Source organism: Phodopus roborovskii, unplaced genomic scaffold (assembly GCF_943737965.1).
Source record: "Phodopus roborovskii unplaced genomic scaffold, PHOROB, whole genome shotgun sequence".
Lineage (NCBI taxonomy): Eukaryota > Metazoa > Chordata > Mammalia > Rodentia > Cricetidae > Phodopus > Phodopus roborovskii.
The window spans coordinates 19,969,632-19,985,182 of NW_026125444.1; the positions used below are offsets into that span (position 1 = coordinate 19,969,632).

Sequence of the window (15,551 nt, forward strand, 5' to 3'; positions counted from 1 at the left end):
AGGCCCTTACCTTCATCTAACCCTAGTTACTTCCCAGAGTCCCCACCTTCAAGTTCCCCTAACACGGGAACTGGGGAATTCAATTTCCAGTGCCAGAACTTTTGGGCACATATTGAGAGCACAGCAATGACTCCATACGTTGCACAGCTCAGTGGGATTTCTGAATCCAGAAATGTGTAGCCTTTAGCTTTAGGAAGTCATGGTCACTATTTCCTTTCTCTCTCTCTCTCTCTCTCTCTCTCTCTCTCTCTCTCTCTATATATATATATATATATATATATATATATATATATGTGTGTGTGTGTGTGTGTGTGTGTGTGTTGTGTGTGTGTGTGTGTGTGTGTGTCCTAGGTATTGAAATTTTAACTTAAAGTTTTTATTTTATGTGTATGTGTATGTGTAGAGTTGCATATATGTATGTTACTATATATGTTGCCTGCAGATACCGGAGGAGGGAGTTAGATTCCTGGGACCGGGGTTACAGGTGATTGCAAGCCTCTGGTGTGGGTGCTGGGAAGTAAACCCAGCAAGCCCACTGAGCCGCTGAGCATCTCTCCACCTACCTATTTCTTTATTTTTATCTTTCATCTTCTTTTTATCTCATCTTGCTTTTTTTCTTCCATTTTTCTACAGGATTTTTTCCTAAACTTTATTTTTTAATTCTTGAATTGGATTTTCAAAAATTTCTGACACAATAGTTTTTAATTACTTATAAAAGATGGTCCTTATTCTTTGAAAATGTATCATCTCGGTTTTATTTTTTAAAAGTATATTCTTATTGTTAATGGACACATAATAATTGTATGTTTTTATTGGACTCGGAATAACATTTCAGCATACACATACATAATGTATGATGACCAGATAATGGTAACTGGCACATATGCCATATGAGGCATTTATCATATCTTTGAATTGGGAATATTCGAAGTGTTGACTACTGACTATTTTGAAATAGTTCATTGTTGTCAACCATGGTCATCTCATTTTGCTATAAATCTAGCTTCTTGCATGGTGAACCATGATCCATATATAGGCTATATAACTGAATGTGAGAGTCAAAAAAAGGGAGAGAACAAAATCTTTGTGCGTACTGTAAGAACACTGTATTCATAATATAAGAGTCTCAGGCCTGAGTAGAGATGTTTAAAGGCTGGAATGTGGGTGCCATGACCCACTGAGCCATCACCAACTGACTTTCCATGTTGATGGCGTTTTGTTTTCTGCACAAAGCCTTCCCTTCATGTGGCGCTCGCATTAAAATGTGAGCTTTTAAGCAGTTGGTTAGAGGTTTCTGTACCCACCTCACTGAAAGCCTCCAACAACGAGCCAGAAATGTCAGTTCCAGAAATGTCTGGCCCTTTAGGTATACCCCATCCCCATGACACACAGCTTTCCCTGGGATGGAATCTTCTGGATTGCTTTCCTCTCCAGAGGACAAGCCTAGCTGGTAGGGTGCTGGAAACCATGCAGGGTGAGGGTAGGTGGAGGAATATGGGTGATGTTTCAAGGGTGCTGGGAGTGAATGTTTGTTCACGCTGTGCTGAGCCTTGTCTGCTACCCCGGATGGTCACTTATCTTCAAAGAATAAACAAAACTAACTTCCTGTTCGCTAGCTGTTTCTGACAGGACGTTCACCTGGCTGTGGCTGGGGAGAGAAGGCCTTTGGGTTTTACACTGATATTGTGAACCAAACATCTTGTCTGCTCCACTCCACACTTTCAGAGATTCCCAGGACTTCAAAAACCTGGTCCTGCAGCTGGAATTGGCATCTTTTCATTAGCCTACCGATCCACAGGGCTAGGTTTCAGTTTCCCAGCTGTTAAGTCAATTAGCAACCATCTGTCCATTTCCATATTCCAAAATTTGCCTGGAACCTGGACCTCTACTGGTCCCTTTCCAGGGCCCATTGCCTTGTAGGATTTGTTTCTGATCTTTAGCTTCTTGTTATCATTTGGTCAAGTCAAGAGAAGAAAGGGAAAAAAGTAAGTGTTGTTCATTCAGTTTGCCATGTCTAATCATGTCCTCTAGTAGATCAATATTTTCAATGTGTGTTGTTGATCATGTTTCATATCCTATTAAAAATATTCACCTATAATTTTTCATCAGCATTTTCAGTTTTGTTGTTCACCCAGTTTATTACAGTGTGGGGCAAGAATTTGGAATCTGAATTTACTGTTTTCTCCGTACTTGTGACCTTAACATTTGTAGGAACGTCATTTTTCATCTGATTTCAATACCTCTATTACTATTTCTTGTACATGTCCTTGGGTTTGCTTGTGGGTTTTCTACTTTCATACGTTAAATTTGTCTACTTTTATGCTGGTAGCACTTACTTTAACAAAAACTGCTCTGTGACAGTCACGTTACTGATCTTAAAGTCTCTGCTTTACAGATTTGCTATTATTTTGTTATGTTTTGCAAACTACATCGTCTAGGAATTTAACTGGCAAAAGTTAACATAGATTACATTTCTATCATTACAGCATTGAGGTTTGTCATTTGTAAAAATGGTGTGCATTACCATTTGTTGTTTTTGTTTGTTTACTGGTTTCTGTTTTGTTTTTGAGACAAGGTCTTACTATGTAGCCCTGGCTGGCCTGGAACTTGCTATGTAGATTAGGCTGGCCTTGAACTCACAAAGATCTCCTGCCTCTGCCTCCTGAGTGCTCAGCTTTATTTGGGTGTTTGGTAGTCTTATATTAGGTTTGGGAGCTTTTTAACTACATTAATTAATTAAACAATATTAATTTAGCATAACATACCCTTTTGTTATGATTACAAACAGCATATTTTCCCATTAAAAAAAAAATTAGAGGTGGCTGGTTGCAGGTTCTCTAGACCCTTGTGCACTGAACTTTGCTGCTTTTTATCAACTGCCATAAGTCTGAAGATCTTGTGGTGACTAATCCTGGTTGTCAATCTGACATGCCTGGAAAGCAGAGGGAACCCCAGTAGAAGAATGGCCTCCATCAGGTAGACCTGAAGGCATGTTGTAGACATTTTCTTGGTTGATGGTTGATGGAGATGGAGCCAGCCCACTCTGGGTGGCGCCATCCCTAGGCAGGAGGACCAGGGTAGCTGAGCAAGCAGGTAAACAGCGTTTCTCCATGGTCTCCACTTCATTTCCTGTCTCCAGGTTCCTGCCCTATCCTGCCCTGGCTTCCTTGTATGGTGGCCTGTAAACTCCAAACTAAATATACCTTCTTTCCAAGTCAGTCTTGCTTATGTTTTATCAAAGCAACAGAACACAAACTAGAACCCTTTTCCATTTTCTACACAATGTTATCACAGCAAATAGAGACATTTCTACCCCAATGGCTCAGTCTTCTCTTTCATAAAAGGGGCAATAGTGAGTCTTGTCTTTTTCGTAGTTGTAATGGCCTTGGGAAACATAACGCGCTTCCTGCTAAGTCTCTCAATGTGTTTTTAAAGATCTTCTTCTTAGTTTTCTAAGAATTTATCTTCAAATAATTATTCATTTTAACCAAATACTATCTTCTATCTTATGAGATGATTTTTTTTTTCTTTTTTGAAAGCATTTAAACTGCAAGTGTGTATTATATCAATAGATTTTCAGATTTTGGACCATCTCTGCTCTGATTCTTTTTTATACTATTAGATAAAATTTGCTGATTTTTAAACTTTAACTTCTTAAGTGTGGTTAGTCTAAACTCTCACTCTATCTTTTTGTGGGTATGTATGTGTGTACACTTTATGATCTAATTGTGATGCCAAATATAATAAATCATTTTGTCTGTTCAATAAAGTAGATTTCTTAAAAGTTAGAATGATGTCCAGTGTTCATGAAATAAAGGAAGTGGATTTCTGTTTTGAATAATTAAAAAAAAATGACCTGTCTTTACTTTTCAAAGTCAAGCCACAAACAAAATATAGCTACTGATCAATATGGCAACAAGTTCTAGGGACCAAAGGAAAAAATATAAGGCGTCATGGAAATATTTTTAAAGGTCTCTTTGCATCCATTGTGGTTGACTAAGTCCTGTAATAAACAAGCTCTTCTTTATCTGGGATGATCCAGGTGGAAATATATTCCACAGGAATTTCCTACATAAATCCTATATTTATATATTTTAAAGTATTTTAAGCACTGTTTACAAATGACCTTTGGAAAAAGTAAATACTATGAAAGTGAGATTCCCATGGCAGAGATTAGGCAATATTCAAGCATGGTTTATGTGTTTTTCTGTTTGTTTTTTGTTTTGTTTTTTGTTTGTTTATTTATTTGTTTTGTTTTTGTTTTTCATTCCTTTTAAACATTTTTTGAGAGAAAGAAATTTTTTTCTGTTACAAATATTTACATGATATGTGTTGAATTATTCTTCCAACTTATAGTTCTACTACAGGAGCTCTACAGCAGATAAATAGAATGAACATCAAGGCTCTCTGTGTGCTCTACTCCTCATATGGAATATCTAGGGCTAGTTCTTCTACAGGAGCTCTACAGCAGATAAATAGAATGAACATCAAGGCTCTCTGTGTGCTCTACTCCTCATATGGAATATCTAGGGCTAGTTCTTCTACAGGAGCTCTACAGCAGATAAATAGAATGAACATCAAGGCTCTCTGTGTGCTCTACTCCTCATATGGAATATCTAGGGCTTATCTCGGGAGGCATACTTCTTTCTCCCAAAAAGCAAAACCCAAAATATTCAGCTACTTATCTTCTACGAACCATGTAAAATGCGCATCCCTTCCATGTTTCCTGTTGGTTATGTTTTTTCTCTTTTGTAGTACAGCTTCTCTTTCCTCTGGAAAGCAGGCACTTAAAAGAAATTCATAAACTACAAAATTTTGCTGATCACCCAAGGTATATGTCTGGCATAAGTGGGGAGTGTGTTGCTTAGGATGTTGTCTGTGCAGACCAGCAGTGGAAAATAGCTGTTTCAAGAAGCCCTCTATGATCCAGCCTTAACATCACACTTGCAGGAAACTCTCTGGGCAGAGGACATATCAATGTAACTGAGATGTTTAAAGAACCCAATGCCTGTCTGCTAGTGTCTCCAAGTTCGGCCCTTTACCAGACTAAGACGTATTATTCTCTCTTTTCAGCCTGATACAGAATTTCCCTAGCTGCAAAACTGGCTACATTCTAAAAGAAGTTTATTTTGAAGTTATTTATCTGGGATCAGAAAAGATTTTCCCAAAGGAACAGTTTTGTAAGTGATTATGTTCACTGATGGCCTGGCTGAGCTGCAGTGAACTTGAAATTGACAGCATGATTCCCACCAACCAGTTATTTATTTTGCGTATCTGGGAAAGTACACTCTGGGTTCTGATTGGGAATGCTTGGAGCCCACATCTCCCTGGGCCCAGTAGTCTTTGCTGAATAGCAGAAGAAAGCTAGCAGAGCAGAGGAGGTATGTCACTTTCTGAAGTAGCACAGAGAGTTCACGTAGATGCTTCTGGACGACTGGTAAATAACCAAGGGTTGCAGAAGAAACACTCCAGTGTGGACCATCTGCTTCCCAAGTGCTCTCAAGGAGACACAAAGGGCAAGGGCTGCTTCCTAAATAGAGGCAGCTCCTCTGTCAGATCTTCATGAGGAGCCCTTCTCTAAGGGCTTTGCAGTAAGACTGCGTGTGTTGATTAAGCTTCTGGACTTGTAATTAGCCAGGGAAAATATTTAAAGCTTCTTGGTCAATGATGAGACAGGGTCTAAACACATACCAATAAGGAAACACGGATTTTGTGCTTAGCCCCAGGCCTGACAAACAGTAAGTATTCCAATTTCTTAAAAACTAAGTACTGACTGAATGAATTCCAAAAAATACAAGACCACAATTGGATGCATGTGTGGGCCAGTGACCTGCATTGTAGCTCGGCGGCTTCAAATGTTGACTCTTCCCCAGCACAGGCTTCCTAAAACTAGAACATCTGTATCACCTGTGAGGGCATATGTGTTTTGCCTGCCCCAAGGCATATGTTGGTCTTCCCAGGCACATTCATTTCTGGTACAATCTCCCCACTGCCAAGACTGAGTACCAAGAGGAAGATGGGTGGAGTTGATGGGGGGAAACCAATAGAGCTATGTAAACCATAGGACCCCATCTGGCCAAGTTGCTCACTCTGCCTTTATTCTGGCCAGCATTATCTACTAAAAAGACTGGTGCATTTTATTTATATTTTTTTGTCAGTTGTTTTCATAACATAGACAAGTTCTTGGCTAGCACTTAGCCTGGACAGCAGACCTGAGTCTTATCTGCTTCAGGTCTTTTAATTTGCAGAATGATTTAAATTCGTTTTGTAATGCAACTACTTTGAAAAGAAATTCACTATTAAGGCCTCCTCAACTAAAACATCTGCCCCCCCCACTCCACCCCCAACCCCATAAGTACAACTAACTGCCCACTTTTGTTTCATGAACTGTGCTTTCTTTTTAAAGCTCTATTTGTGTTTCGCAAGACAGCCTCTTTCTCCAAGATTAACGTTTCTTATGATTGTTCCTGACAATGGATCCACTTCCAGGAGGCCCTGCTTAGGATAACCAAAAAAGGGCATGGAGCCGGCTGGTTTTGGCAGCCTGCTCACAGTCTCAAGCTTTTTAGGACTTGGTTTTTCTGATGAGTGATGTCTCGAGCATGCCTAGGGAATGACAGGCATCTGCACAGGCAGACAGCATCACCTTGGCAGGGGTGTCGTCATTGGCCGCCTGTTAGAAAAACTACAGGACAATGCACCTCACCGCCTGCTGACTATAAACATAAGGGAAATGTGTTCACTTAGCATGGACCTCTGGGAGGGGCCAAGGAAGGGCGGTCTGCAGTTTTATTGAATAGAGCAGTGTGCTTTCGGCGGCCTGCCTGCCTGCTCGCTCTCTTGCTGTGTTGCTCGGTCCGGTCTCTTTAAGCTGTGGAAGAAGCCGCTGCCTGAGAGGTAGGACACAGGGTCTTTCTTTTTCCGCCTTCAGGGAAGCGGAGCCGCTCCGCAGGTTTCAGGCAACATTCCAGGCTAAAGTTGATGGATATGCAAAATCTTTCGAGGCAGACAACACACAGCGGGTAAATTTTCCAAAAACAGCCTGGACTTCCCTGACCTGGGAATGTTCCCAGAAGGTCGATATGGTGAAACTTCAAGTTTTGTTTCTAGAAATGGGACAAGAGAAAAGATCTCATAGTGACATGTTCAGGGAGCTTGTGTGACTTTGCCTAAGATGCGATTCTGTTTTCAAGAGGGTACATGGATTGTATACCAGGTATCCTCAGGTTAGTGCCAGGAGTGAACTCTGATGGTCTATCCCTCAGTTTCTTCTCCATCTTCTACTAGCAGAAGTTTAAATAGGTTTCAGGTTTCGCTTAAAAAGTAACAGCAAAAAAAATTTTTTTTTAGATTGTTAAGACAAAGAGTGGTCTCTCTTTTTCTTTCTTTCTTCCTTTCTTTCTTCCTTCCTTTCTTTCTTTTTTTCTTAGCTAAATACATTTCCGTTACTTCGCTACCAGGGTTTTAGAAGTAGGCTTTCAGAGATGTAAAGAAAAATGACTAGAGTTCTCTCCCACTAGCGCCACCGACAGAGGACAGGGCTATAGGGTCACTCATCTGCTGAGGCAGAAGATGCCTACCGAGTCTGTTTTCTATAAAACCGAGCAGCAAGAGAATGCATGCATGAGTGGGCGTGTATGTAGAAAACACGGTCAACTTCCTACCAAAAATATTTCTTGAGAAATCTTCATTTCAGTTGGAAGGTATGTCAAGAAAGTTATAAGTGGGGAGAATGTTCCAGAAAAAGAAGAGGGGCTCTTATAGACAGGCGTATTTGGGCATCTTACACAGTTGCATAGGTTGGTATCAGTCGGCAATTCCTTTTAGAAAGAGCTGGTTGTAAAGGGCGGGGGAGTTTCAGTACTGTGGCAATACATGGTCAGAAAAATAGAGGACAAAGTGCTTGGTATTCACAGACTCCTGGTAATAAGGCTGTGTATAAGGAGCTGTAAACAGAAACAGTGCAGCTCCTTAGTGTTAGGCAAAACCAGACACGTGTGGCTAGAACTCACTGAAGACAAGGGGCCATGCAAAAGGAAGAATGAGTCTGATCATTTAAAGAATAATACTCATATGAAGGACTAGAGGCTCCAGATGACTGCATCCATTTTATGCTATGACGGTTTGGACTTGAGACTCACCAAGTGGCCCTTGTGTTTATAAGTATTGGGGTAATTTCTTGGGAAGTGACATATGAGAACAGAGTGAATGCCCTATGAGCTTCTTTCTCTGGGACAGCTCTGGGTAAGAGTGAGAAAGGGTCCAGCCCAACTCTCTATTTGACTGTTGTCCTTCCCCGGGAGACATCAAGTTCCAAACTTTTCACGGGGTTTTAATGTCAATCAAAACATGAAGAGAAAAAATTTTCAAGTGTTCACTAAACCACGTAGGGAATGCAGTTTGAAAGAAGAATCTATAATCTTGGATTTGAGGATAAATTCCATTTTGAAACCAGAGTCCCCCGGGGTTCCCCAAAGTGCAGCTTCTCTACGGCCGGTTTCTCCCATCCCCTGTGGTCCCCCCACATCCAATCAAGACAAAAACACATTTTCTGAAATAACACTGTATGTGTTCTTTATACAGAGTGGGGGATTGTAGTTCAGGGTGAACTTTAGACAGTTCTTGGTGCCATATCCTTTCTGTGGAGAATGAGCTGGGATACATTTTCCCAAATAGGGAGGTAAATAAAACTCAATGAAACCACAGGCTGGAAACTTTTATTCTATTAAAATCATTTAATGGAAAGCATAAAGGCAAAGTTTCTGGGGGAAAAAAAATTCCCAGAAAAGAATAGCTCTTAGAACATATGAAGAATGCACTTGACGTGACTAGTTTACACGTTAAATGTGGGTGGGGTTGTTTCCATTTTTGAAAATCAATAGGATGTGCAGTTTAAAACATTCAAATCAAAAGATTGCCATAAGCATGCCCTTTTTGCATCAGAGAGAGGGGATACAGGTTTCCATTTCAGATTCAAAGGTTTAAAGGAAACATGTGAATGTATTTCCACGCAATGGGGCTATTCCCTGTTCTTACTGGTTCCTTTGACTGGTCCCAGTACTTTCCTAGTCTCTGCAGGTAGAATATGTTGGTTTGGAGGTGTGTCATAGAAAGTTCCAGAACCTAGCTTGGATATTTTCTGTTCCAAGGCCTTTTCTTAGAAAATACATACAGTTGTGTCCAGTCTCACGACTACTGGTAAGTCATTCTTCAGGGAGACAAGAAGTGACTTAGGGATGGACATGAGAAGGGTTTCCCCAGCTCTCCATCTGCCTGGTTGTCTGTCATGTGGCTTGGAAATGTGGTGGGCTGAGGCCATGGTTGGGAGGTGGGGGGTGGGGTGGGGAAAATGCTGACAAAGCGGAATGCAAATAGCATGGTAGGACTGTGGAAGAGGAGGTTAGGACGATGCTGCCAAAAGGGATTTCAAATGTTAGGAAGGCGTTCCCTGGGTAAGTCTCAGAATACCCAAAAACAGCACCATTAGCTTCTTAAGGGAAGGTCCTTCATTTGTTAAAGCCAATGGAGACACTCACAGGCCCCAAGGAGCTGCCTAATTTAAAGAGATACTCTTAGGTCCATCTTAACTCAGGCTCCAAGATGAAGGCCTGATTCTAGTTTTGGTCCTTTTGCTCCAATAACACTGACCTTTAAGGAAAGAAATCAACTCTTTGTCCTCACCTGGCATGGCTATCAGCATGCCTTTCTCTCTTCCATCCTGTAGGGGTTAAGATGTCCAAATGAGATGAGATATTTTTGTCTCCTTTTTCTGGAGGCCTATAGAGGCTAAGTGTGAATCTTCTGGCTCTTATGATAGCTCTGGGTGGCAGCCACCATTACCTATGCCGTTTCCCTAAAGACCTCACCTCCTTTCTCCCATTTGAGAACTTTTGCATGGTACCTTGGAGAACCGTGATCCTAGAGCCTTAAGAAACTGGTCTGTCCCGCTGTGGTCTGAAATTTGGCTTTGAGAATCAAAGACCAGGAGCAGAAGGATAATAGAAGGCAGAACAAGGTAGGCTATCTGTGGTGCAAAGCAATATCCAGGAACCAGGAAATGTGAGGAGCCAGGTGAACAGACCAATGACAAAGTGTTGACAACAGACAGGCCCTAGTAAATGAGGTGGCTTCTCTGCCTCCAGCCAAAAAGGATGGAATTAATCCCAGCTTGTCATGCCTGGGCCTTGTAGGCAGAATGAGGTAACCAGCAGCACCTGGCTGGAGTTCCTGCCCTTATTGAGACCAGATTTCTCTAGGAGCTGTGACTCTTGCCTATGTTGGCTTCACTGTTTAGTATTCCCAACTTTAACTAAAGCTCAGTGCTACCATCTCACCCTTACCCCTTGGATGGTCAACTGGCCATCTCCCCCATCTCCTAGCCTGACATGAACTCCCCTGCATTTCCAGAATTGGAAGTCAACAGGAACTTGACTGTGGGATGGGACCCAGGTAACAGCAAGTATCAAACACTTGGGTAGAACACAGTTGTCTTCAAGCCAAGAGAGAAAAGTTTTAGGTAACTTCAGAGGGTTTTTCTTGCTAGCTAATCTACTCTGTTTAGGAACTAATAAACCTCCTGCCTCACCTTCCTATAAGAGTGCTGGGGTAGGAGATGTGAGCATCCATACCCAGTTCTGGAGTGTCTTTCTTGTTTTTTAAGATCTGGTGGAGAAAAAATGAGTGTGAATATACAGATTGTAGGAGAAGTGTGCCTCATATTGCCTCCATTCCAAAGGAAAGGAGACCCAGATCCAGGGAATACGCTGTTTTCAGTAGGAAGTATGTCAGGGTTAGAGAAATGAAGAAATAGCTACTCACAAGCACCAAGACATTAATAAGAGGGTCGCTAAGGAGCTGTGAGGAATAGTTGGAATTTTAAAAGTATTTTAAGGAAATTGGGTATTATTTGAGCAAGTGCTCATCTTTATGTGTGTTTCTCTCTCTCTCTCTCTCTCTCTCTCTCTCTCTCTCCCTCTCTCTCTCACACACACACACACACACACACACACACACACACACGTTCACACCTATTACACATGCACAGCCATAATGATAGCTCAATGACTGCTTCTGGTTTCCTGAGGGTTCTGGCACTGTGTTGTGAATATGCGGATGAAAGCACTTGACCACCAGGAAATCGTTTTTTTTACTTGGAGAGGAACATCTTGAGTAGGAGTACATAATTAGTTCCTTTTAAGCCCACATGGGACATTCCCTCTCTTGTCCCTGGAAACATTTGGCTGGGGAGCTAGATAGACCTCACCTCTGAGCCTAGGACTGGCAGGACCAAGGATGGGTAACAACAGGGTCAAGGGCCAGTTGCTCCAGAGATGGAATCCAGAATGCCAGCCTCAGCCAGAATGGCTATGTCATAACTTACAGCAGGGAGAGTCTAGAAGAAATGGTAAAAGCCAGAAATCTCACAGACTTTTCCAAACCAGGCTCTCACCCAGCAACGCAAGGCCCTGAGAGCCATGGTGAAGTATGGGAAACAGCTTGACTCAAAATCAAGGACCAGTGGGTTCTTCTATTACTAAGCTTCAGTAGCTCAAGAAAAGGGGTGAGGTTATAAAATACAGATGGAATAATAAAGGGGCGGGGGATCCAGAAGCCAAACAGGGTGCAGTCCACAGGGGAAGGGGTTAAGATCCAAGGAAGCCAGCAGGAAACTGTGGCTCTCAACACTACGTTCCCATAATGTAAACTCAGCTATTCTAGGCAGCTGCTCTACCACCTGGAAAATTCCTTATGTGCTTCAGGCAATTCCTTGTGTGCACCAGGTCAGAGCCTGAAAGAGGACATTCAACTTGTTCAGATCCCTTCGCAGAGCAGATGGTCAAAGGCTCTGCATATCTCGGTATGTTACTCAATGGGTCTGGCAGCCACTCTGCCCCAATCAGGGATCATCCTTGGGTAAAGAAAAGCTTGGGAGGGCTAATTGCAATTGAAGATAAAGTTGGGTGAGGAGGCAAATAGCTGGAATAACCAATAGCTCCCAATGGCTAGCACTTGCATCTTCCATGTGAGTGTGAGGGTAAGCAAATACCGAAGCCAGCATCAGATAGTTCTTACTGGCCATGATTACATGGCATGGCAAGTCAATCATAAAAGAGGTTGACTTGAAGCTGACACCACTAGTAACTGGAAAACAAAACATCATCCTTTTTAGAAAAACTCCACGAGACTTGTTGTTGGCAAAAGGCTTTGTATGTTTGTAGAAACTACTGATATGATACAGCTCCTTTCCTAAATGAAGGCCGTCTTTCAAAGTCAGTAAATTAACACCCGGACAGCTTTAATAAAGAAAAACTAAGGGTCTGGGGAGATGGCTTACTGGGTATGGGTGCTTGCTGTACAAGCACTTGGACATGGCTGGGTACCTGCATCCCAGCACTGTGGCAGGCAGAGACAGGGAGGATCCCTGGGGTTTGCTGACTGCCATTCTAGCTATAGATTCAGTGAGACACCTTGCTTCAAAGAAAAAAAGCAGAGAAATACAGAGAACGCTTGGCATGCTCCTGTGATCTTTGCAAGGGTGCACGTGAGCACACCTTCACGACTCCCCATACCCTTGCACAAATGCTACACACATATACAACACAAAACCTCATTTATCTCAGTGTAAGTCACAGTTCTTTAGTAAACCAAATGCATTAAGCTAGTGTACTCTTTTCTTCTTTATTTTTTTAATTAAATGCTTCCATTTATTTTACATACCAACCACAGTTTCCTCTCCCTACTTTCTTCCTGTTGCTTCTGCCACCTTCCATCTATCAGTCACCCCTCCCTACCCCCTCCACCATCTCAGTTCAGGAAGGGGCAGGCCTTTCATGAGAGTCAACAAAGCATGACCTATCAAGTTGAGGCAGGACCAAGCTCCTCCCCCTGCATCAAGGCTGGGCGAGGCAACCCAGCACGGGGAATAAGTTCCCAAAACCCAGCTTAAGTGCCAGGGACAGGTCCTGATCCCGCTGTGAGGAAGTCCCCAAACAGACCAAACTACACAACTGTCACCCACCTGCAGAGGGCCTTCTTAAACAATGGGATTTTGTGGTCTAGGTGATATTTGTCCTTCTGTCTCTCATTCACTAAGCACTCTGATGACGTCTATCAGGGGGAACAGATGCTCCAAGTTCTCCCAGTTCCGGACGCGCTGGGAGCACCTGCTCTATTCTGAGCCCCTCCTCAAATAAGAATTAACAAGTATACAGTCAGGAATGAACATCAAAGGCCAGATTGGGTGAACCAAGCAAACAAGGACCAGCTAGGAAATGTGAAGGTGGGTATGCACAAGGAAATGGATGAGCACATTCCAGTATCTGGAGTGCCTTTGTACAGGGACAGGAGAAAGCACCTGCCTCGAGGGAGAAGAAATTCATGCTGCCAGTACTTTGGGATCTTATTTAACCCAGGGAGTGCATACTTTGTCTACCCAACTGTTAAGAAGGTTTCCTATGCTGTGTCCAAGTCCTCAGAGGTGAAGATACTACCATTGATAAAGATCACAGAAAGAGCCTTGGCTGCTAAAGAGCCATGCTCCACACATCATCAATAAGATGTATAGGTTCCCAACCCTGGGCCCAGTCCCTGGAAGGCCACAAATTGTTGCAAAGAAATATACACATCCATACACACAGGAAGTGAGTAAATAATGTATCTCTCTCCAATACATTTTTCTAATTATAGTTACATTATGATGATGAGATGCTAAATTATTAAGGAGTAATTCAATTCCTAGTCACTGATTGTTTTTGTATTTTCCCAAACACTGGACATGTGATGTGTACTATTGTTGTGCGTAGGAAAGATCATCAAGAAATGTAGGGGTTTGAAGAAGAAAAAAAAATGTTCTTAAACGTATAGGAATGGGACTTGTGGATGTAGCTCTGTAGTAGGTCTCTTTCTTGGAAAGCAGAAGGCCTTGAGTTTGGTCCCTAGCACAGAAAGGTAAATAAATATCAGTAATCCAGTTTTCAGTTTCTGGATGAGAGACCAAAGTCTAGCGATACACACCATGTAAAGTTATGTATGTACTGGTAGGTGCCTTTGAGTAAAGTTTGCCTGTTCTATTAGCAGACAAGATGCACAGAGCAGCCAATAGCCATTTATTAGTAGACGTTCTCAGTTGCCTGACATAAAGCAGAATCCCAATACATATTTGTTGAATGCAGGAACAATCCAAGTGAGTTGACCAAGGCCATGTCCTTTGTTAATGACAGAGATAATTCTGGAACACACAGCTTTGAAGTTTGGGGCCGTTCCAGATAAAAGAGGACACTCCACTGTAGCAAGTCACAGAGCCATCCTATGTGTATCAGTGCTTCTCAGGCAACAGCACAACCAGAATGAACTCCAGAGCCTTTTGAAAATGCGTCTCTGGGACTCAGCCCTGGAGGTTCCAATTCAGTAGGTCTTGCTGGAGTGGGGTCCAGGCATCTGCAGTTTGTAAAAGTTCCTTCCAGACTCTGACGAAACATCCTGCCTCAGAAATAATTCTGGTCACTGGTGTTTACAGTAATTTATGGCACATGACGGAGTTCATTATTCTTCAGAAACCTATTTTTGTTTAGATGACTTTCCCCCTAAAAGTTTCAGCTGTGTATCCCAAATAACCCACTTTCCATGCCTCTTTGGAAGTGTTCAAGTAGTTATCTGAAGTCCCTCTGTCTCTCCCTGTCCTTTTTTTTTTTTTTTCTTTTTGTCTAAACACAAAACTATCAGTCCTATAATGTCGAGATTGCTGATGAGATTTCCAGTGTTTCCCTTTGTAAAGCACTGGAAATGTGGCGAGCATAAAATTTCTCATGGTGGCTGTTTCCACGTCGTATTCCAGCCACTGTTACTACGTGGAATTTAGGCTTTCAGGGAGAGGTAATTCCGAGAAATTTTGTTTTCTTTGTAAGTATTTATGTCTTTGAGCAACTTTAAAGATCAGTTACTTTAGCTCTCTCTCTCTCTCTCTCTCTCTCTCTCTCTCTCTCTCTCTCTCTCTCTCTCCCTCTCTCTCTCTGTCTCCATCTTTCTCATGTCTTCCTTCCCCTTTTGTGGAAACTCATTCTGCACCCCATATCTCCAGGCCCCCTAAAGCCAGGACTGGCACAACCCCTGGTTTAGATGCTCTCTTAGGAGTCTCTTGCAGAAACAATTGGGCAGCAAGGGACAAGTTTGCTGTTGTAGGGGCAGCAAGTTCATCCCAAGGGGTTTCTGGTACTCAGAGATAGGAATATTGTATTGCTCAGAAGAATGTACCATATTCAGAGCAAGGAATACACATCCAACATCCACTAATGATTTTACAGCTTAATGCCTCCTGTGATTGGCCTGGTCCAATGAGAGTGTCAGAACTGGGCCTGTGAGATGGTATGGCAGGTAACGGTGCTTGCCTCCAAGCCTGACAACCGGAGTTCAATTCCCAGAACCTACATGGTGGAACAAACCAACTCTTGAAAGTCATCCTCTGATATCCACATGAGTGCCATGGCAAGCACCCCTTTCCCACACAAATAAATAATAAATAAATAAACAATTGGAAAAAATGAAGAGAAGGCCAG

General features: G+C 42.3%; 1 protein-coding gene across 2 annotated transcripts in view; it reads left to right on the forward strand.

The window, feature by feature from the left end:
* Positions 1–6,853: 6,853 nt before the first annotated feature.
* Cald1 (caldesmon 1) overlaps positions 6,854–15,551 on the forward strand; it is a 177,952-nt gene continuing 169,254 nt past the window's right edge. For both annotated transcript variants that reach the window (XR_007833948.1, XM_051175874.1), the window contains exon 1: positions 6,854–6,897. The gene's annotated coding sequence lies outside the window, so the exon portion shown is untranslated. The remainder of the gene's footprint in view (positions 6,898–15,551) is intronic.